The sequence below is a fragment of the Armigeres subalbatus genome, chromosome 3 (assembly GCF_024139115.2).
Source record: "Armigeres subalbatus isolate Guangzhou_Male chromosome 3, GZ_Asu_2, whole genome shotgun sequence".
In the NCBI taxonomy this organism is placed as follows: Eukaryota; Metazoa; Arthropoda; class Insecta; order Diptera; family Culicidae; genus Armigeres; species Armigeres subalbatus.
This window is the reverse complement of record NC_085141.1, coordinates 248,538,364-248,562,271: the sequence shown is the minus strand read 5'-3', so window position 1 is coordinate 248,562,271 and position 23,908 is coordinate 248,538,364. Positions and strand designations below refer to the sequence as shown.

The following is a 23,908-nucleotide window of genomic DNA, read 5'->3' as shown; positions in this document are numbered from 1 at the left end:
CCGTTGCTGATTGACGATAACATCAATATAGACACTTGCACCGTGCATTTCACTTAGTTCTAATTCCTTTCCATCGATCATAATCCAGACCGCGTTGCTCGTATTCAACGACGCATGCACGCCTCTGATCGCGAGCATAATACATATCGACAGGATCTATTTTGCCGCCGCCCGGTCCGGCGCTAAACCGAGGGAAATTTGTTTTTCAACTCTTTCAGTGCCGCTCAGTTTCGATTGGGACTCGACCGCGTGCGTTATGGTTTTTCGCCCTCTCCCGTAACGACCCAAACCGAGCGAACTAACTGCCACTGACTAGTGGACGACTTAAGTGCCCCGCTACATAGAACAGACCGCGTCGTCGCAACCCTGCTCAATGCTGCCTAGCCTCCCTGTTGGTTGGGGATTCAAGTTTTTCTTTCCAATTCGGTCTGCTACTGTTTATTTGCGGATTTTCCAGTGAGACTTCGATTTGTGTTTTGTTCGACTCGCAAGCCCCAACGAACCGCTGTTCGGTGGAAAGCCAGCGCCAGGAGAGCTTTCAGTTCGCGGTCGGCCGTTCAGCAGTTTGGCAGTGCGCGAGTGAAACGGGAAAAGCATTGAATGGAACCGTTGTGGGTCGTCGTCGGTTCATTCACACGTGCCTTACTAATAGATAAGGATCCTTGATAGAGTGAGAGCATTTTAGTAGGTGGAAATTTTGTGGCGCCAAAATTTAGATTAGTGCATAACGAAGAAAAGTGTGAAACATGGAATGAGTGCGAACAAGCCGATCGGAAACATCTTCGGTGGATAAACGAATGGTGTTGGATTGGATTACAAACGAGCGTGGAGAGTGAAGTGCGTGCGGGGAAATTCTACCCCACATCGAATGTGAATGGCACGGTGTGGAAATCATAACTATTATCTGAGTAACATTTATCTCTTGATTGGACTCGCATGAAGACAGGGAAGGGGTAACAAAAATAGGAAGTCTGATCATGTTTCATCGAACATATTTCAAAAACAGTTCTTGTGCACGTTGTTTCCAACTGAATTTGCTTCTCATATTTTGTAGATCCTTTCATCGGATACAAATACAAATTTATTCTGAATAAGGACTCTTTTTATTTTTTATCCTAAATTTTATAAAAACCATGCAGAATTATTTACCAGAAACTAATCCTTTCATCGTGTTTAGAATTCGTGTGAATAATGTCAGTTGCTGAAGCTTAAATACCTTATAGGTGCTCTTTTAGACTGAATGTGCTTTAAGGTTGAAATAGTGAAGCTATCATATTTAAATTATATTTGATCATTTGAGCACGTTTTTTGACGATGTAATTTCATGATTAATGTTGTTGGAAAATTTCACGGTTCGGAAAAGTGTCCCCCTCTATCAGACACAATTACATCATGTTCAAATATGACCATATTCCTATTGCATGAGTAAAGACATCATCTCGAATAGTAATATTTTGTACTTGCTTTAAGTTGTAGATATTAAAGCCTGTTAGTAGAGCTTATTCAACTGTTACCTTTCTTACTTCCAACTTCAAATTCTCAACTGTTTTAATGACATGTTTAATTTTCGTTTCCGATTATCTCTGTAGCTTGCTGATAGTTTAGAAGAGGAAACAATTGAATTGAAGAAATTTTAACAAAACAGGTGTACATAATGGCTATTTGATCACATAAAAATATCGTATTCCGGATCTTGGGGACAGCTACCTGTTACCGAAATCGATTTTGCACTACAATTACATAATATATATGGTTAACATAGACCATTTCCACATAATCAGAATGTATTCGATCGGTTTTAATTTCGTTGATTCGAACTTTCTTAAGTAAGGGCCTCCAGTTAGCCTTGCGTGCAAAGGCGTAGGATTGCCAATCCGGAGATGGCGAGTTCGTTTCTCGGTCCGGGCTAGGATGTCTTCGTGTTGGAAACTTTCTCGACGCCCTGGGTCTAGTGTATCCATTGTACTTGCCACACAAAGATACATATTCTTGCAATGGCGGGCATAGAAAGCTTCCAATTAATAACTGTGGAAATGGTAATAAAACACTAAGTTAAAAAGCAAGCCAGTTTAAATGTAGAGCCATAGAAGCATAAAAAGAAGAAAAAAGTAAGGTGAACACAAAAAAATTTCAATCTCAAATTTTCAAAAAAAGTTTACAACATGAGGAACTGGTCTTTCATGCAGGTAAAGGACTTTCAAATAGCTTTCTTTTGTACTATAAACTATGGTGGAGGGACATCTGCATGTGTCGTTTTGAGAAGTATCCGATATTGGGAGGTGTCCGGCGCGGGGAGTCTCCCCATACTGTTATTATTTTTCCTTCGGTGCGAATGTCAATTGAAAGGTGTTTTATTATTCATTGTTATTGGCTCTCCCTCTAATGGGTATTCTGTCCTCCAGTTTTTCCTATGAATTCTTGTCACATACTTCGTACCTATTGTTTCGTGGTTTCGTTATAGATTTCTTTGTGTGAGTGACCATTAGCAAACGGCAATCTGTTTCCCCACCAATGGAAATAACTGATTGTTGAATATATTTGACCATTTCTTTTTGTGACTAGTAACCTAAATGTGTCCAGAGTTTATCTAAATAGGCAATTAGTAAGTTCTCGTCATTTCGAAAATTCATCGTTCTCCCCACTTCTATATTATTTAGAACTTTCTTTAGTTTACATTATCCAGCTTTACATAATAGGGTTACTGCTCCTGGACTTCACCTCATAGCTCCGATATTCATCCCACAAAAAACAAAGCAATGAGGAGGAGTTTGAAAATAAGCGACAAAAATGGTGCTCTATTTCTTTGTTTTGCAATGAGATGAATATTATGTTAAAGTGACCAGACGTCCCGGATTATGCGGGACAGTCCCGGATTCAGCCTACTTGTCCCGTAGAGATGGTCGGGTTTCACATTTTGTAAACCCGAACCCGACCCTAACCCGATTTGACTCGAGTCAAGTACGAGACACTGAAGACGGCCTTACTGTTGAGGTCGAGATACGTATCTGTCAAGATACAATTAAGTGGTGGAATTCAATGCGATTGTATAAACTCGTCTTATGACAAGTTAATTATTTATCGTTATTTGGAATTTGGTTAACATAGACCATTTCCACATAATCAGAATGCATTCGATTGATTTTAATCTCGTTGATTCGAACTTTCTAAAGAAACACACTTAATTTTTTTTCGACGAGATCTCAGCATTTTTCAATTATTTTCACGAGGTGGGCACCGCCGGGTCTCAGTTGCTCGCCATGTTGCTGAGGTTCGGAAAATATTTCGCTGATAATCAGCATTAAACGATTTTTATTGCCGAAGATGAGTTTTAAAATTTGCTGAGATACAGCGGTGCCCGATTATGCCGAGCTGGAAAAACAAAAACTTATTGTGAACGAGTTTACATTATCCAGCTTTCCACGTTCGCCATACTGGCGGATGCTATATAAAGTTTGAAACTAACTGTTTCCAGACACTGAATTGAAAATTTCATCCAAGCGCCCATTGAGATCTCCAAATAAAAAAAAACATTTTCACCTGATGTCTGTCAGACAAAATCATGCGTCCTGTTAAAATTTGCGTTATTTTTCTTATGTCGTTTTCGGTTTTAAACCTGGGTCAGGTCCGACCCCGACTCTGAATAACCGAACGAAAAACGAATCGGGATCGAGTCAGTATGATGGTGTTAGTGAGAACTCAAGCCCTATCATCTGTTTTGTTTTCAGTTCGCACTTTTATCAGCTGGCAGAAATATAAATATTTTATCAAATTTTATCTTTTGAATTTTGTTATTATGTAGTGTTATTTTGTTTCTCATTATATAAATTAAATGGGGAAGTCAGATTATTCTTCTGTTAATTGTTTATTTTAAAAATGACAAATCATCCATCAATAAATTTATGTGATTAGAAGCTTGTGATGAATGGCGACGGCAATGTGGATTGCCGTGAAGGAATTTTGGAACATTTCCGGTAATTATGCCAATCCGTGTTTCCCGATAAACTGTTATACTGGTTCTATGTGGCGTTCTGGGTACCAGTGATTGTGTTACATTTGAATTATCAATTATGCCATTCACATGTAATAGAACAAGAAAATATGGAAACACTTTGTAAAAAATTTAATGGAATTTTTTTTTGAGATTTGAGGCCTTTTATTTTAAAACAAAGAATCAAATCGCACAAGAATTGACTAGCATTTTTGTATTTTCCTCCCAAGAGGGGACCCTTTGGGATAAACCGCGATTTCACCAAAACTGCAAAAACCAAATATACAAGAAAGGCAAATAATTTTTCTCTACATAATTATCCACTACATAACAGGAGATTCAACATAATAAATATCAACGGGGTAAAATATGTCTTTGTCGGTTTTTTAACGAATTACAACTAAAAATCCTGCTTCCACTCTAAAATTATGCTCAATTCGTATAAAACTGTTTCTAAATTTGTTTTTGAATTTATTTTCTGGCCAAGTATTATCTGGAGTGTTACTAGATAGCAAATATACCCTCTGCAAGGTGAATAATTAATAAAACTATTGTAAATAATCAGAAAAACGTATCATTTGTTGATGGCAATATAGTTATCACTGCCTTATAAAGGGTTAATATCAGGGTTAATACATTATGTTTATATTCTTCAAATCCGTAACCTTTAACAAATTATTCACAGAGCTGCAATAACGAATAAAATAATGGTATGAACATTTTGGTATAAATAATACTTCGATACTCCGGTACGCTATTTCCCATTGAGAGAGCAATTATACCTAAAGCATATCATCGAATACACAACGTAATAGTGAATAAATAGCAGCTACAGCTACCTTCTCGTCACTGCATTTATCGATCACATTTTCAACTAAATTTTATCCCTCATTTTGTTTATAACGGAGCTACCGTCTGAAGTAATCAGCAAAAAATATGTCGTTATCTGAATCCATTTCACCATCAGAGAAACTTGGAGACAACACACAATTAAAATAATCCATTTGTACGTGGAAGACTGCAACAACATTTATAAATTCAACAAATGAAACAAAAACGATTGAAAGTCAAATACCCATCCGCACTCTTCCGTGTCTTTCATGTTTTAATTTTCCTTTAGCGTAAACATAAACACCTGTTTGACAGTTTGTGTTCGAATGTATTGGTGAACCTAGGTTCGATCTCGATAAATCGGCAGAGCGAACCTCATTCGTTTTGGGTCGGATCTGGTGCGGATCGCGATCCAACCTGAACGAATAACCAAACGTTTTGACAGCTGTTAGAGCGGATCCGGGGCAGAACTAGGTTCGACCCAGCAATAACCGAAAACGACATTAGTGTACCTCCGAATTCTATTGTTGCTTTCTTACAGCAAACAAGCAAAACTGACAGTTCTAACAGCAAACAAAGGAATCCACTAATACGAATGTTCCAGAGACGAATGTGGATGGAAACTACAATGGACTCATCGAGATTTTACTGTAATACGACTCGATACAATCGGCAACGACCTAGGCAGCAACACGATTGGGAGCAGGTTACGACAGAATAATCTACGATGAATTACATCCCCGCAACTTCGACGTCGTAGCGCTGCAGGAAATTTGCTGGACAGGACAGAAAGTGTGGAAAAGCGGGCATCGAGCGGCTACCTTCTACCAAAGCTGTGGCACCACCAACCAGCTGGGAACCGGCTGCATAGTGCTAGGCAAGATGCGCCAACGCGTGATTGGGTGGCAGCCAATCAACGCAAGGATGTGCAGGCTGAGGATAAAAAGCCGTTTCTTCAACTATAGCGTCATCAACGTGCACTGCCCACACGAAGGAAGACCCGACGACACTGCTTCCCAGGTGGGCCCTGTCGCGCTCGGTTCCGCCCACATGTATTTGGTTTCGAAGAATTCATTACCAGTCCAACTTTTGTTGCTTCACGTTTCAGGCGGATGTACAGTTCTTCCACCTTTGCAAATGTTCGGCCGACAATGTCCATGTGATCCGCGAAGCAAATAAATTGACTGGATCTGTTGAAAATCGTACCCCGGCTGTTACACCCGGGTCTCCGCATGACACCTTCTAGCGCAATGTTGAACAACTGGCACGAAATTCCATCACCTTGTCTTAGTCCTCGGCGCGATTCGAACGAACTGGAGTGTTCGCCCGAAATCTTCTCACAGTTTTGCATACCATCCACCGTTGCTTTGATCAGTCTGGTATGCTTCCCAGGGAAGCTGATCTCGTCCGTTTCCGTTGTCGTCCGGGTGTAGACACTAGTTTTCATTTTTGCATTCGCGTATCATCAGGCTAACACGATGATACCAGGGAAGTCGAGACAATTTCCACCCCGTAAATTTCCTAGACCGATCCGGAAATCGCACCCAGCCACCTTCAGCATGCTTTGTAGCTGCGCATCTTATCGCACGACTAAGGAAGGCCCCCGGTAGGCCTATACTCCAGGGAATTCTTTGATGACCTAAAACGAAACAGTTATTGAAGGCGTATCCAATTTGGTTAAATAGCTCAAATAGGACATACACCATTTTCAAAAAAAGATAACAGCCGTTTGGTTACGCCCCTATACTCCAGGAAATTCTTAGATGACCAGGGACAAAACAGTTATTGAAGCCATGTCCAATATGATTCTACGGATTGAAAAGGGCATGGACCATCTTCAGAAAAAGATAACAACCCTTTGATTGCGCATGTAGAACTTAAGGCCTAATACTACTGGGAATTCTTGAATGACCTGATACCTGAACAGTTATTGAAGACGAACTTGGTTTGGTTTTCAGTATCAAATAAGGCATGAACTTCTGGGACTCGCACTGTTGTAAACAGTACATCGTCCTAAAAACTTATCGGATGATGGATGATGATGGCGTGATGTACCATTTTCAGTCATCTGCGGCGGCGTGGGTCGGCGTGAGATTATTTCATGATCAAAAATTCTCTGAAATTCTTCCATGAGTTCCTCCGTAAATTCCAGCACGAATTGCTTCAGAAATTTCTCCAAAAACTTCTCCTAAGTTCCTCCAAACACTTCTCCGGAAGTTCCTCAAAAAAAAAATATACCCGGAAGTTCCTACAGGAATTCCTCCGGAAATTCCTACAGGAATTCCTCCGGAAGTTCCTACAGGAATTCCTTCGGAAATTCCTACAGGAATTCCTTCGGAAGTTCCTACAGGAGTTCCTTCGGAAGTTCCTACAGGAGTTCCTCCGGAAGTTCCTCCAGAAATTCCTCCGAAAGCCCCTCCAGGAATTCCTCCGGAAGTTCCTCCAGGAATTTCCTCCAGAAGTTCCTCCGGAAGTTCTCCGGAAGTTCCTCCGGAAGTTCCTCCAGGAATTCCTCCGGAAGTTCCTTCAGGAATTCCTCCGGAAGTTCCTCCAGGAATTCCTTCGGAAGTTCCTCCAGGAATTCCCCAGGAAGTTCTTCCAGGAATTCCTCTGGAAGTTCCTCCAGGAATTCCTCCGGAAGTTCCTCCAGGAATTCCTTCGGAAGTTCCTCCAGGAATTCCTCTGGAAGTTCTTTCAGGAATTCCTCCGGAAGTTCTTTCAGGAATTCCTCCGGAAGTTCTTTCAGGAATTCCTCCGGAAGTTCTTTCAGGAATTCCTCCGGAAGTTCCTCCAGGAATTCCTCCGGAAGTTCCTCCAGGAATTCCTCCGGAAGTTCCTCCAGGAATTCCTCCGGAAGTTCCTCCAGGAATTCCTCCGGAAGTTCCTCCAGGAATTCCTCCGGAAGTTCCTCCAGGAATTCCTCCGGAAGTTCCTCCAGGAATTCCTCCGGAAGTTCCTCCAGGAATTCCTCCGGAAGTTCCTCCTCCAGGAATTCCTCCGGAAGTTCCTCCAGGAATTCCTCCGGAAGTTCCTCCAGGAATTCCTCCGGAAGTTCCTCCAGGAATTCCTCCGGAAGTTCCTCCAGGAATTCCTCCGGAAGCTCCTCCAGGAATTCCTCCGGAAGTTCCTCCAGGAATTCCTCCGGAAGTTCCTCCAGGAATTCCTCCGGAAGTTCCTCCAGGAATTCCTCCGGAAGTTCCTCCAGGAATTCCTCCGGAAGTTCCTCCAGGAATTCCTCCGGAAGTTCCTCCAGGAATTCCTCCGGAAGTTCCTCCAGGAATTCCTCCGGAAGTTCCTCCAGGAATTCCTCCGGAAGTTCCTCCAGGAATTCCTCCGGAAGTTCCTCCAGGAATTCCTCCGGAAGTTCCTCCAGGAATTCCTCCGGAAGTTCCTCCAGGAATTCCTCCGGAAGTTCTTCCAGGAATTCCTCCGGAAGTTCCTCCAGGAATTCCTCTGGAAGTTCCTCCAGGAATTCCTCTGGAAGTTCCTCCAGGAATTCCTCCGGAAGTTTCTCCAGGAATTCCTCCGGAAGTTCCTCCAGGAATTCCTCCGGAAATTCCTCCAGGAATGCCTCCGGAAGTTCCTCCAGGAATTCCTCCGGAAGTTCCTCCAGGAATTCCTCCGGAAGTTCCTAGGGAAGATCCATAAAGTACGTCACGCAAAAAATGGCGATTTTCAACCCCCCTCCCTTCTTCGTCACGTTTTGTGTAAGAAGCCCCTAAAATTTTTGTATGGATCGTCACGCTGCTCAGATTCCCCCTCCCCCTAGAGGCGTGACGTACTTTGTGGACGGCCCCCTACAGGAATTCCTCCGGAAGTTCCTCCAGGAATTCCTCCGGAAATTCCTCCAGGAATGCCTCCGGAAGTTCCTCCAGGAATTCCTCCGGAAGTTCCTCCAGGAATTCCTCTGGAAGTTCCTCCAGGAATTCCTCCGGAAGTTCCTCCAGGAATTCCTCCGGAAGTTCCTCCAGGAATTCCTCCGGAAGTTCCTCCAGGAATTCCTCCGGAAGTTCCTCCAGGAATTCCTCCGGAAGTTCCTCCAGGAATTCCTCCGGAAGTTCCTCCAGGAATTCCTCCGGAAGTTCCTTCAGGAATTCCTCCGGAAGTTCCTTCAGGAATTCCTCCGGAAGTTCCTTCAGGAATTCCTCCGGAAGTTCCTTCAGGAATTCCTCCGGAAGTTCCTCCAGGAATTCCTCTGGAAGTTCCTCCAGGAATTCCTCTGGAAGGTCCTCCAGGAATTCCTCCGAAAGTTCCTCCAGGAATTCCTCCGGAAGTTCCTCCAGGAATTCCTCCGGAAGTTCCTCCAGGAATTCCTCCGGAAGTTCCTCCAGGAATTTCCTCCGGAAGTTCCTCCAGGAATTTCCTCCGGAAGTTCCTCCAGGAATTTCCTCCGGAAGTTCCTCCAGGAATTTCCTCCGGAAGTTCCTCCAGGAATTTCCTCCGGAAGTTCCTCCAGGAATTTCCTCCGGAAGTTCCTCCGGAAGTTCTCCGGAAATTCCTCCGGAAGTTCCTCCAGGAATTCCTCCGGAAGTTCCTCCAGGAATTCCTCCGGAAGTTCCTCCAGGAATTCCTCTGGAAGTTCCTCCAGGAATTCCTCTGGAAGTTCCTCCAGGAATTCCTCTGGAAGGTCCTCCAGGAATTCCTCCGAAAGTTCCTCCAGGAATTCCTCCGGAAGTTCCTCCAGGAATTCCTCCGGAAGTTCCTCCAGGAATTTCCTCCGGAAGTTCCTCCAGGAAGTTCCTCCGGAAGTTCCTCCGGAAGTTCTCCGGAAATTCCTCCGGAAGTTCCTCCAGGAATTCCTCCGGAAGTTCCTCCAGGAATTCCTCCGGAAGTTCCTCCAGGAATTCCTCCGGAAGTTCCTCCAGGAATTCCTCCGGAAGTTCCTCCAGGAATTCCTCCGGAAGTTCCTCCTGGAATTCCTCCGGAAGTTCCTCCTGGAATTCCTCCGGAAGTTCCTCCAGGAATTCCTCCGGAAGTTCCTCCAGGAATTCCTCCGGAAGTTCCTCCAGGAATTCCTCCGGAAGTTCCTCCAGGAATTCCTCCGGAAGTTCCTCCAGGAATTCCTCCGGAAGTTCCTCCAGGAATTCCTCCGGAAGTTCCTCCAGGAATTCCTCCGGAAGTTCCCCCAGAAATTCCTCCGGAAGTTCCCCCAGAAATTCCTCCGGAAGTTCCTCCAGGAACTCCTCCGGAAGTTCCTCCAGGAATTCCCCCGGAAGTTCCTCCAGAAGTTCCTCCAGGAATTACTCCGAAAGTTCCTACATGAATTCATCCGGAAGTTCCTCCAGGAAATCCTCCGAAAGTTCCTCCATTAATGCTTTAGGAAATTTGCTCCGGAAATCCCCGATAAGTCCTGTAGCTTCTTGTATAATTACAATTAGAACTTCTCCTGAAATTCTCGCTGGAGCTCCTCCAAAAACTCCTCTGAGAATTCTTCAAAAATTACTCTGCAAACTGTACAGAAATTACCACACGGACTCTTCAGATATTTCTTCTGAATTCCTTTCGAAATTCACATGGGAAATCATCCTGAAAATTTTCCAGGAGTTCTTGTAGAACTTCTTATGGAAAATAAATTGCGAAATCTAGATTTATAACATTTTACGTGAATTCCTTTGGAAATTCGTCCAGAAATTTACCCGGAAATTCTTATTCTTTTAGGGATTCTCCAATTTCTTCAGAATTCATCCAAGAATCCGCCCAGAGAACCCCACAGGATTTTTCCGGAAAATTCCCTTGAAAATTCCTATTTTTAATGAAATAAGCACTTCTTCTTCTTCTTCTTATTGGCATTACATCCTTACACTGGGACATAGGACTTGCAGCTTAGTGTACATTAAGCACTTCCACAGTTATTAACTGCGAGGTTTCTAGATCGGTGTTGAACTTAGTCTGTAGATTAAAAAAAACACCTTAATAAAGACTAAAAAAAAAATGCGAGGTTTCTAAGTCAAGTTACTATTTCTGCATTCGTATATCATGAGGCTATCACGATGATACTTTTATGCCCAGGTAAATCGAGACAATTTCCAAATCGAAAATTGTCTAGACCGGCACCGGGAATCGAATCCAGCCACCCTCAGCATGGTCTTGCTTTGTACCCGCGCATCTTACCGCACAGCTGAATAGGGCCCAGTAACTTTAGTCAAGAAAAAATGGTTCGCAGCACTGTCCATTGACCTTTTAAAATACATTATTACAGCGGCTCTCAACCTTTTTCTGGAGAAGTACCCCTTTGAGCATTTACATTCATTGAGGTACCCTCCTGAAAAAAAGCATAACACAGAAGTCCTGAAACACGGTCCGGAAAAATATTATATATTGTACTTCAGAAGTTATCTGAAATTTACCCTGTTTGCCAATACAAAATAGGTTTATGCATACTTTGAGGACTTTTGGAAGCTTGCGATGCTCTTAAAAAGAGGCCTTGGAGCCTTTTGAAAGTAGGCTCTCTTGAAGGGAGGCTTTCGAATCTCAAAAGAGGTTTCCGAGGCTCTTAGAAGGAGCCTTCTGAGCATTTTGCAAGGACGCTTCCAAGGCTCTTGAAAAAAGGATTGCGAGCCTCTCAAAAGGAGGTTCGGAGCCACTAGAAAGGAGGCTTCCGAGCGTCTTGAAAGAAGGCTTCCGAGCTTTTTGAAAGGAGGCTTTCGAGTCTCTTGAAAAGAGGCCTTCGAGTCCCTTGAAAGGAGGCTTTCGAGTCTCTTGATAGAAGGCTTTCGAGTCTCTTGAAAGGGAGCTTCCGCGCCTCTTGAAAGCCTTCAAAGCCTGCTGAGGTTTCCGAGTCCCTTGAAAGGAGGCTTCCAAGCCGCTTGAAAATAGGCTTCCAAGCCGCTTGTAAGAGGCTTCCGAGCTTTCAAGCTTCTAGAAAGGAGGTTTTTGAGTCTCTTGAAAGGAGGCTTCTAAGTCGCTTGAAAGAGGCTTCTGAGCCTCTTGAAAGGAAGCTTCCACGTTTCTTGAAAAGAGGCTTCCGAGCCTCTTGAAAGGAGGCTTTCTAGCCTCTTGAAAGAAGGGCTCTGAGTCTCTTGAAAGGATTCTTCCAAGTCGATTGAAAGAGGCTTCAGAGCCTCTTGAAAAAAGTTTATTGAAAAGAGGCTTCCGAGCCTCTTGAAAGGAGGTTTCTGAGTCTCTTGAAAGGAGGCTTCTAATCCGCTTGAAAGAGGCTTCAGAGCCTATGGAAAGGAAGCTACCGCGTTTCTTGAAAAGAGGCTTCCAAGCCTCTTCAAAGGAGGCTTCCGAGTCTCTTGAAAGGAGGCTTCCAAGCTGCTTGAAAGAGGCTTCAGAGCCTCTTGAAAGGATGCTTCCTCGTTACTTGAAAAGAGGCTCCCGAGTCTCTTGAAAGGAGGCTTCTGAGCCATTTGACAGGAGGCATCCGAGCCTTTTGAAAGAAGGGTTCGGAACATCTGGAAAGAAAGCCTACGAGTTTCCTCAAAGGAGCACCAAACTCAACACATGAGTTGAATCATCCATTTTAGTCATCGTAGGTTTTCTTTTGTTCTTTTTTGATTAAAACAGTAAATTGTCGTTTGTCGCATTGAATAATGGATACTCTTGCGTGTGTAAACAATAAATTGCCCACAAATTAATTTCACAATATTTTTTGAGCGAAATGATGTTTTGGCAAATGAGTGAAACGATGCGTAATTGCTTAAAAATCTCAAACATGATGCATTCCTTCTAATTCTAATTTGCTCGCGCGGAAGGGCTCGATAATTGAGATTTGTGAATGATTTTACCAACACTTTGCAACAAAGCTATTTAGCTTTTCGGAAAAAGTCGTCAAAAACCAACTGTCAACACTGAAAATAAGCCTCTTAAATAATGGTTATATATAATGGTTTACTAATACTCATGCATTTCATGTACAATGCAAAGTTTTGGAATAAAAATTACACAATTATTAAAACTTGATCAAAAAGTGTTTGTGAAAGTGAAGTTGTAGTACATCCGCCATTACCCATTTTCGTTAGAGGTACCCCCAGGAGTACATGTACCCCATGTTGAGAACCGCTGCTCTAAACTAAGCAGTTTCTCAACATATTGGTTTCCAATCCTTGAACAGCTTTGTAGAAGGCAGCAAATTTCCAAATCCAACAAATCCCGATATTTCAAACAAAGCTAATATATTGGTACTCCCAAACAACTTTGTAGAAGAGGGCAACTTCCTAAATCCCATAGATCCCGAGATATCCAACCAAACTGATGGTTTCATATACACTAGCGCCGCCAAGTGGAATTCAAAATCAATTTTTCTCTTGACTCTTAGATGGATTGAGAATTTCTTTCTCTACGCCAGGATTTCGAGAAATGTTATAAGAAACATCGCAACCTTTATTGTTAAAAATGAGAATGTTCATCTGTCGCAGAGTGTATATGCAATTAAGAGTGGCGACATGTGCCGCATTTGACAGGTCTCCTGTTCGTTTGGAATTCGAATTTGTATGGGAATGACAGATAAGTTTTTTTTTCCAATCCTGACAGTGTCGCCACTCTTAATTACATACACTCTGACCTGTCGGTGTTCCGTTGGTTCATGACCAGCAAAGAATTCATTGGACTTAAAAAATGTCCTCAATGAAAATATCTATCCCCCTTATTATTTTCCCAAAAAAACACGTTTCAATTTAACGGATTTTCGGAGTGCTGTCGAGATTCCAAAATTTAGGTTCATTTCTGTAGCCACAAATACCTAACTTCATACGTAAATTCAATAATAATCGTGATTTTAAAACCGAGAGTCGATATGCTGAGCAAAAAGTGATAATTAAACCCCAATAGATAAGAAAACGCGTGGGATATTCACACATAACGACGCGTGTGTAGGCAGGTGCTACGATCGACAGCCCACGATTACCGGATGAACTGTTTATTTGTGGGAAATGGATTAATTGTAACTGACCTGTACTTCGATCTCATACAGAAATTAGAGCGTAAGTAGCATTGCGTCAACTTCGCCTATTTTGAATAAAATTGATAGATAAAAATAGATAAATTTAAAGGGAAATTGCATTGTGTGGTCATCAAGCCCACCACCTTTCCCTACGCCTTAAGCCTTTATTCTTACGAAAGCTGACTTTGTGTAATTGTGGAGTAGGAGTTTATTGTGATAGCGGAGGCACGTGAGCCAGCCGGTGTGACGTTTGCTGTGTTATTTTTGTTTGTTGAAGACAATCGGACAGACTGGGTGGGGGAGCTCTCTACTATGTACATCAGTCATTGTTGGACAGTCTGTAATTTAGGAAAAAATATGCGTTGGATTGAGAATTGATCGACGCTGATGATGATGGCATGATAATGCAAATTGTTTCATAAATGACCTTCAAAATTATTGGAGTAATCGATTTAATTCACTTCATAATAAGCGACAAAAGTATCAGGTTTCAGTTTCTACTACGTACTACATGTCCAATGGTAAAACATAATCTCAATATGCTGTTTCATATACTATGTGAGAATCACAAACATTACTTTTTTCATGGTGGTTCCATCCGATCCAAACCAAGCCTCATCAAAACCGTAATTTATTTGTGAATCAAAACTGTTTGATAGATGCACAATCGATTGCCCGATTCGTGCCGGATACCATGGCCACGGGTAAAAGCGATTCGGGTGACGTACGCCCATAGCTGAAAAATTGATTGCAGCGAATAGCACGCTGGCCATCGAAGAACATCCATCTGATAGATGTGACGGGTCGGATTATGTGACGGAAAAGGAGCAGAAGCAGCGTGGCAGGCCGGCTGAAATTGAGCCACTTTCGGTGTCAAGGGATAGTCCGGGAAATTCCTCGAACAGGGGGCTCGTTATTTTTTAGCTTTCGTGCTCATAGTTTTCCATGGTGCTGTGCTGCCAAAAGAAAAACGACAAGCAGATGTTGCTGCGCTTTGCGCTGCTGGGAGGTGAAATTGAATGCGTCTTCTAAGAAAGCTGCCCCGAAGGAGCATATTATATTGAAATGTGAGCTTTTTTCGTTTTTATTTGCTTGAAGGTTGCATGTACAACCCGACCAAGAAATAACTGCAATGATCATGGCGATGCTAAATTTGATGCAGAATTAAAAGTTATTCAGCAGTTATTTGCTTTTGAAACTTGTAATTCCAACAGATCAGATTGAAAAGAAACTAAAGTAATCCAACCGAGCGCAATTGACATCATCCTGATGAGCTCAAAGACTCTTTTAAAATAATTCGACTATTCCGGCGAGACAAGCATCACGTGTCGCAAATCAACGGCGATTCCGCGAGTTGCTGTCTACCATAAACAAGAAACAGCGCATTGGAAATCTAAATGTAAGAATCAGAAAACAAGGAATGGAATTGCATGCACTCAATCATAATCACTGCAACTACTTGACCACTTACAGCTTTCGTCGGGGCCTTTTGAATGGAGTATGGAAGTAAATACTTGCGACCGTTCATAAATCGAGTTGCGCGCGTGAGATTTACATCGCCGGTGCTGGCACTCATCCTTTTGTGGTCAGATATGACTGACAGTTTGCAGAATGGATTCAACGCTCGGAACTGTTCACATCGCATGTACACAGGTGCCTATTTAAGGGTCATTCGAGTGAAAAATTTGAATAATTTAGCTTAGATACGATTGTGCAATATCCAGTGCGTATCCGCGGGTTTTTTTTCAAGTGTTCAACTAGACAGAATTCAGGAAACTGTTAAGAGGATTGGAATACCCATTCGCAACAAAAAAATAACTCAAGACAACTAGTGGTCACAGAAACTGTTTCCGCGTTACGAAATTTATGGGCAGACATTTTTTCTACTTCCTTGATCCATTTTGTTTTAGTTATATGAGATTTAGCAAAATCATATTTCCAACACATCGAAACAGAATTGTAGTAGACAACGTTTTAGTCTTTTATGCTTGCTGCACGAGGTATGTTGATAGAGAACCGCTGCCTGATAAGATCTTGCTGATATTGAGATCTCTCTAATTGAGATGCCGAAAAACGGTAAAACGTTCTGTTTGTCATCTTTCGGCATCCATTGCGCAGAGAAGTAATTTACGACTAAGTTATGTTGATGAGCTTCTTCCTATTTGTTCAAATCGTGATATCGAGTTTATCACAGCAGAAAGATAGATCAGAAGATTCCTCTTCATTCGCACTGTTATCCAGGTGGAGCACTCATGACTATGTTATAGAGGATGGTTATCACTTGCCAAACACGCAACATTAATTTATTCGTTAATTATTTAAACATCATAACTCTTCTCCATTTCAACCGTCGTTGCTATCGCCGTCATCGTCGTTGTCGTCGGTCGGTCGGTGCACTTTATGTTTTATTTGTAGTCGACAATTTTGCCGTCACGGTGGCACAATAAATGCTGTTAGCTGCTTGTAGTAGCCGAGCCACGCACGCTGCAATGCGGGTGTGACGGAATTTCCCAGGACTTTGGGTCTATCTCTGTGGCACAATGTCGCCAGATAGATTGGAGCTCCTGCCAATAGTGAAACGAATGCCAAATCGTTTTATAGCATTTCGGGATGGCTGAACAGTTTGAGTTTTATTTTATTGCACGGTTTTACCGTCGGAGTTCTTGTGTAAATGTCGATTAAGTACAAATGTATTCCGTTAGATAATCATCGCCATCATGAAGAACAAGATTTATAATTTGAACAGCATTTAAACAGGCTTCTACAAGATGATGGAATCTACCCCTCATTAGGACGAAACTTTCAGTACCAGAAAAGAAAACATTAAAATGGATTATAAATGATAATGCGGGTGGCATACATTCTGTGTCTCCCAAGTTCTTTCTAGTAGATAAATAGGAATTAAATTAAAAAGTTTGTTCAAAATTCAAATGTCCCATTTTGCCAATTGTTTTTTTCAATTGGCTACGGCTCTTTGTTGGTGAACTTACGCCGTATGAAGTATCCTTCATCATTGGACTCGATTTTTAACCAACAACTTCTAGTTGACCTGAACGTTTAGCACCATCAGGTCCTTTTTAACGACAAAAAGCAATACGTGGCCCACCAAATATTGTATTATCAGCCGTGTTATATAAACCTAACAATATACGATCCATTATACACCTGTTATAATTTGTGATTCATGGCCCAGATGCCATTCACCTTTTTCGTCTGAAAACTTCCATTTTCCGAGGTCCGTATCCCTCGTGAAAAAACGACTCCAGTGTACTGAGTACTGAGGTTTTTTCATCCATTTCATTTATTTGGTAGGCTCAGTCATGTGTGACACATTGTAGAGCCGCAATTCTCAAGTATGATATCAATACAATGTACAATGAACAGTTAGTTGGGAAGGGATAAAGACCAAAATACTCGTGGTGATTCAAGATTAGAAATTACTTTATTCAGGACGGACGGGGAAGGAATTTAGGTTTAGGTTATTTTAGCTGCACTTCCGGGTATTTGACGTCGTGACTGGTGTGGCGTAGCGTCGTGCTCGAATTATGGTTCGTATGATTCGGATCGTCAGGGACAGGGATTGAATCCTAAATAGAATGAGCAAGTCTCTCACTTATCATCTCTATATACATATACGATATGTAGCATCCCGCAAGAGACTTTTTTCGCAAGTTGTCATGATGGAGAATAAATTCGGAAGGCTATACGCCATGATATTTTTTTTAGAAAGCTCCAAATGCGGGGAGCACTGGCTCTGATGATGACTTGTTCTACACAGCAGTGCAGTAACCAACACGAAATGAGCGAAAACAAAGCGAGAATTACAATTTGACTTGCTGCCATGACTTGTTTGGAACAATAAGACAAAGACAAGAAATAAAATCTGAGAAAGAAAAAAATAGGGGTATTAGACTTTTATGTCAGACGAGCAAATAAAGGCATAGATGGCCTGCATATTAACTGTGTGACCCTAAATGGCCGGAACAAAGTTATGACAGCGCAGCGGCTCTCCGTGGAAGCGTGTGCACGCCACGGAGGTCTGACTAGAATAGGCCAAGTCATGGCTTGCTGCTCGCTAATTGACACGCTGATGTGTGAATCCAAGGGACTAGACTTTACTAAGGTGGCGCAGATCAACACTGCGTGCCACTAGTTGCCTCTTTTATTCTCCCGCTGTTCTTATGCAACGCAAATAGTGACGTCACTATTTGCGTTGCATAAGAACAGCGGAAGAATAAAAGAGACAACTAGTGGCACGCAGCGCTGATCTGCGCCACCTTAGTAAAGTCTAGCTCATTGGTGTGAATCTATTAGGCCCGATGCCCACGTAGCGTTTTTTCAACGCTGCGTGCACGTGGCGTTGGAAAAACACAGGTGTGCATCGGTGCGGCGACGCTGCGTTACCGCTTTTTCCCGATGCACACATGCGTCCTTTTAACGCCGTGTGCACGCAGTGTTGAAAAGACGCTACGTGGGCATCGGGCCTTAACACACGCTGAAGGCATTTTACTCAAACCCCACATTTCCCTTCTTCTCTCACTAAAAAGGCAAAGAAAAATTGTGGGGTTGTATACGAGACACGGCCGCTCGACGTAAACTACGTAAAACCAAGCACACTGAACCAATTATTCCGCTCTATGTAGAAGAGAAGGAACTATCCCACCGGCACTACTACCCAGCTTTAGCAGCATCTCCCACTCTGTGAGGGAGTAGGGACTAGGGTGGTCGGTATTGACCATTTTTGACGAATACCGGTTTTCGGTATTTGGTGGAGCCAAGATCTTTCACTTGATCAAGATCTCGTCCGCTTGCTTAATCAAAATAGCTCTAGATGTCTTGAATAAAATGCCCGAATTGTGTTTGATCAATTGCTTTACGGCCAAAAAAGGAAAAAGTTCGACGTATTCTCATCGTTTCCCTTGGATTCGTTCTTTAAGAGCATAGAATAAGTTGACGGCAAGTTCTGTGGCTTGGTTTGAAAATTGCTCCAATATGAAGCCACGTCGGCTTCATATAGAGTGCAGAACTCACGGCAGAGCAGTTCCACAGCAGCTTGAAAAAGTTCGAGGGCTTGAATTACTTCACTTACCTCCAAAAAATCGTCAAAGGACCTATTAATGTTATAAATCTTACATGATTTCGTGACGGTCCCCAATTTTGAAATTTCCATTTTACACCTTGTATCCGAGTCTTCCCCTTAGACGTAGTTTACGTCAAAATATTCCAGCATAAAGCCTAGATCATTTAGAAACGGGGCACTTCATTTAAGAGATAGTGATGTTCCTAGTGGTCGGATATGCAAGTTTTTCACATCGTTTCATAATTGAATTCCGGTCTATTTTTTTCACAGTTTGAAACAAACGCAGTTTCAAAATATTCGCCATGCAGGAAGAGAAACGATAAATAATTCTGCACAGTCCTGAAAAATCCATCTTCGTCAAAAGCCGGATTTTACCCTTCATTCAGTCCCATGATGGCCAGTTTGTGTTTTGACTACATTTAGCCAGCTGCCATTGTAGCAAGGAAATGCTACAATGGTACTACAATAGTGGAGTCCATTTCATCCCAAAAATCTGAATCCATCAAATTGTCCTCAGTTCCATATACTAGAGTAATTTTGGGTGATTATTAACCAGAAACTGAAGATGAAGGGAGCTATCATCAATGACATTGGCCGCATGAAGAATGAATTATAGGCAGTGGCTGATTTTCTACCCGCCGCTGTCACATCCAGGCGCTATAGTATATGCGCCAAATAGCTAGCAAGAGTTAACCGCCAGAAATTTGTATGGCGAAAGTCATCTAACGCGGGTTTTCTCAAAATAAGAAACTTTTCATGAAAAACTATTTGGTACCGATTATGTAGGAAGGTGTCCGCTACCATGCCTACCAAATATTTTTTTGATGAAAGTGCTTAATTTTGAGAAATCGAACTTTAGATGCCTTTCGCCATACTGATTTCAGAAAGTTAACTCCTAGTGTGCTGCTGTAAGCACACTCAAAGCAGGCGATTCATTGGTGGAATCAGCTAGCCAAAATCATAACTAGAGAAGGTGTGCGCCGACTGACAAGCGGTATCAACAGGAAAGTACGAGAATTTCTTCGAAATAACGATGCATGATTCGTTTCAGTCTATATTTATTCAGACTAAGGCCGAAGTGGCCTGTGCGGTATATAAGAGTCTTCTCCATTCGGCTCGGTCCATGGCTACACGTCGCCAATCACGCAGTCTACGGAGGGTCCGCAAGTCATCTTCCAGCTGATCGATCCACCTTGCCCGCTGTGCACCTCGCCTTCTTGTTCCCGTCGGATCGTTGTCGAGAATCATTTTCACCGGATTACGGTCCGACATTCTGGCTACGTGCCCGGCCCACCGCAGTCTTCCGATTTTCGCGGTGTGAAAGATGGATGGTTCTCCCAACAGCTGATGCAACTCGTGGTTCATTCGCCTCCTCCACATACCGTCCGCCATCTGCACCCCACCATAGATGGTACGCAACACTTTCCTTTCAAAAACTCCCAGTGTGCGTTGGTCCTCCACGAGCATCGTCCAGGTCTCGTGTCCGTAGAGAACTACCGGTCTTATAAGCGTTTTGTAGATAGTCAGTTTAGTACGGCGGCGAACTCTATTCGATCGAAGCGTCTTACGGAGTCCAAAGTACCTACGATTTCCAGCCACCATGCGCCTCCGAATTTCTCTGCTGGTATCGTTATGGGCGGTCACCAGTGAGCCCAAGTACACGAATTCTTCAACCACCTCGATTTCGTCACCACCGATAGAAACTCGTGGTGGGTGGCTTACATTGACCTCTCTTGAGCCTCTTCCTATCATGTACTTCGTCTTCGACGTGTTGATGACTAGTCCAATCCGTTTAGCTTCGCTTTTCAGTCTGATGTAGGCTTCCACCATCCTCTCAAAGTTACGTGCCATGATATCAATGTCGTCGGCGAAACCAAATAACTGGACGGACTTCGTGAAAATCGTACCACTGGTGTCAATCCCTGCCCTTCGTATTACTCCCTCCAAAGCGATGTTGAATAGCAGACACGAAAGACCATCACCTTGCCGTAACCCTCTATACGTTTCGAAGGGACTCGAGAATGCCCCTGAAACTCGAACTACGCACATCACCCGATCCATCGTCGCCTTGATCATCCGGATCAGTTTATCCGGAAATCCGTTTTCGTGCATTAGCTGCCATAGCTGGTCCCGATCGATTGTATCATATGCGGGTTTGAAGTCGACAAATAGATGATGTGTAAGCACGTTGTATTCGCGGCATTTCTGCAATACCTGACGTATGGCGAACACCTGGTCCGTGGTAGAGCGTTCACCCATAAATCCCGCCTGGTACTGCCCCACGAACTCTCTTGCAATTGGTGTTAGTCGGCGGCATAAAATTTGGGAGAGTACCTTGTAGGCGGCGTTCAGCAATGTGATTGCGCGGTAGTTGCTACAATCCAGCTTATCGCCCTTTCTGTAGATGGGACACACGACACCTTCCATCCACTCCTGCGGCAGAACCTCATCCTCCCAAACCTTGGTAATCACCCAGTGCAGCGCTCTAGCCAGTGTCTCACCACCGTGTTTAAACAGCTCTCATGGTAGTTGGTCAACTCCAGGGGCTTTGTTGTTTTCAGCCGGCCGATCTCCTCCTGGATTTCCTGGAGATTCGGAGCCGGAAGTCGCATGTCCTGCGCGCGTGCTCCTAGGTTCATTACCATACCGCCACCGTTGTCTGCCATATCGCCATTCAGGTGCTCTTCGTAGTGCTGCCGCCACCTTTGGATCACCTCACGCTCGTTTGTAAGAAGGTTCCCGTTTATGTCCTTACACATATCGGGCTGTGGCACGTGGCCCTTACGTGAACGGTTCAACTTCTCATAGAACTTACGTGCGTTATTAGCGCGGAACAGTTCCTCCGTCTCTTCACGGTCTCGATATTCCTGCTGGCGCTTTTTCCTCCGGAAAATCGAGTTTTGTCTGTTCCGCGCCCGTTTGTATCGTGCCTCGTTCGCCCTCGTGCGGTGTTGCAGCAATCTCGCCCATGCTGCATTCTTCTCCTCAACTAACTGCTCACATTCGCCGTCATACCAGTCGTTCCTCTGATCCGGTGACACCGTGCCTAGTGCAGCGGTTGCGGTGCCTCTAATGGCGGATCGAATATCTCTCCAGCCATCTTCAAGAGATGCTGCGCCTAGCTGCTCTTCCGTTGGGAGTGCTACTTCCAGATGCTGCGCGTAGTCTTGGGCTAGTCTACCGTCTTGTAGCCGCCCAATGTTTAGCCGCGGCGGACGACTCCGACGCGTGTTGATCACCGTCGAGAGTTTTGAGCGCAGACATACTGCAACGAGGTAGTGGTCGGATTCAATATTCGCACTGCGGTAAGTGCGTACGTTCGTGATGTCGGAGAATTTACCGTCGATTAGAACGTGGTCGATTTGGTTTTCCGTTACTTGATTAGGTGACTTCCATGTGGCCTTGTGGATATTCTTGCGGGGGAAGAAAGTGCTTCGGACTACCATTCCGCGGGAGGCTGCAAAGTTTATGCATCGTTGGCCGTTGTCGGAAGTTTCGAACAGTACAGCATTGAATATTTCTACATTTCTCTCAGATTTCGTTAAATCATAGCTCAACTGGTAGTCTAATGTACGTCGCCGTTACAAACCATTTTCCGACGGTCTTCGAGACGCGTCTTGTGATTTAGCAAACCACACATCATTTTCCGACGGTCTTCGAGACGCGTCTTGTGATTAAGCAAACCACAAACAATTTTCCGACGGTCTTCGAGTCGCGTCTTGTAATTAAGCAAACCACAAACATTTTTCCGACGGTCTTCGAGACGCGTCTTGTGATTTAGCAAACCACAAACCATTTTCCGACGGTCTTCGAGACGCGCTTTGTGATTTTGCAAACTAAAATATATCACTCGTTGCAATTTAACCACTTGATTTCAACTCACCTCATGAAATCAGCGACAGGATCCAAAAAAATAGACTGGCAGGATCGTCAAAATGTGTGACCCTAAATGACCGCAACGAGATTATGACGACGCAGCGATTCTCCGTGGATGCGTGTGCACGCCGCGGAGGTCTGACTAGAAGAGGCCAAGTCATGGCTTGCTACTCGCTGATTGACACGCTGATGTGTGAATCTATTACACACGCTGAAGACATTTTACTCAAACCTCATATAAACCACATCGCGATCCCCCAAAACACATCTTACTTCTTTGGAGGGTTGTTTGCCTCGGACCACAAGTGTATCCAATAGTTGCTCTCAGCTGAAACCACGTTAGTAAGCACATAATGATGGTACCGTTGAATCCATCTAAGACTTCGGAGGATGTCGGAAATCATCGCCGCATTAGACTCCCCAGAAAACTACATACTTATTTTTTCGGAATCTCTTGTTTTTCATACTTTTTTCGTTTTCCTGCGGTGCATTTGATTTTTGGCAGCTCTTGCTTTCTTGTACCGATCGCTATTCAAACGGGTATCCGTTGCTTTCACAATACAAAAATATATTGACACTTTTAAAGCAAAAATCGCAATTATAGAAGAATTTTCCATAAAGAAATCAAGATGTTGCATTGAAAAAAAAACAAAAAATTGCATAAATAAATCAAAGTTAGCAAAAACCAATTTCAAAATATTCCACAAAATAATTATTTTTGCTCCACAAAAAAATTAAAAACTTTTCACAAAAAAAAATAAAAACTTTCCACAAAAAAAGCAATAAATAGCAATAAAAATATGTAAATTTTCTTTGGAAAAATATAAAAAAGCAATAAAACTGATTTTTTTTCCATAGATGACCCCTTATTTAGCAGCGTTTATTGTTCATGGAAAATTTAATCTATTTTATTGCTTTTTCTTATTTTTTTGTGGAAATTTTCTTATTTTTTTATTGCTCTTTATTGATTTTTTTTTGTGGAATGTTAGACCTGTGCGCCGTTTGAAATTTTAGCGATGGCGTGATAGATCATTTTCGGCCATGGCGGCGCCGTTGATTATCGGCGTCGGCGTAGGTCGGCGTTGACTGATTTCAAGCGTCGAAAATTCTCCGTAATTTAGTCAGAAATACCTCCCCGAATTCTTCAGGAATTTTTTTTCCACGTTTTTGATTCATCAAGATTTTCCGCTGGACATTCCTCCAGATATTTCTTCGAAAGTGCCTCTAGGAATTCTCCCGGAAGTTCCTC

At 43.1% G+C, this 23,908-nt stretch overlaps 1 protein-coding gene across 1 annotated transcript in view; it reads left to right on the top strand.

Annotated features, from left to right (window-relative positions):
- The first annotated feature begins 308 nt into the window (after window positions 1-308).
- Window positions 309-23,908, top strand: part of LOC134227838 (glycine receptor subunit alpha-4) — a 180,638-nt gene continuing 157,038 nt past the window's right edge. The window contains exon 1 of the mRNA XM_062709521.1: window positions 309-684. The gene's annotated coding sequence lies outside the window, so the exon portion shown is untranslated. The remainder of the gene's footprint in view (window positions 685-23,908) is intronic.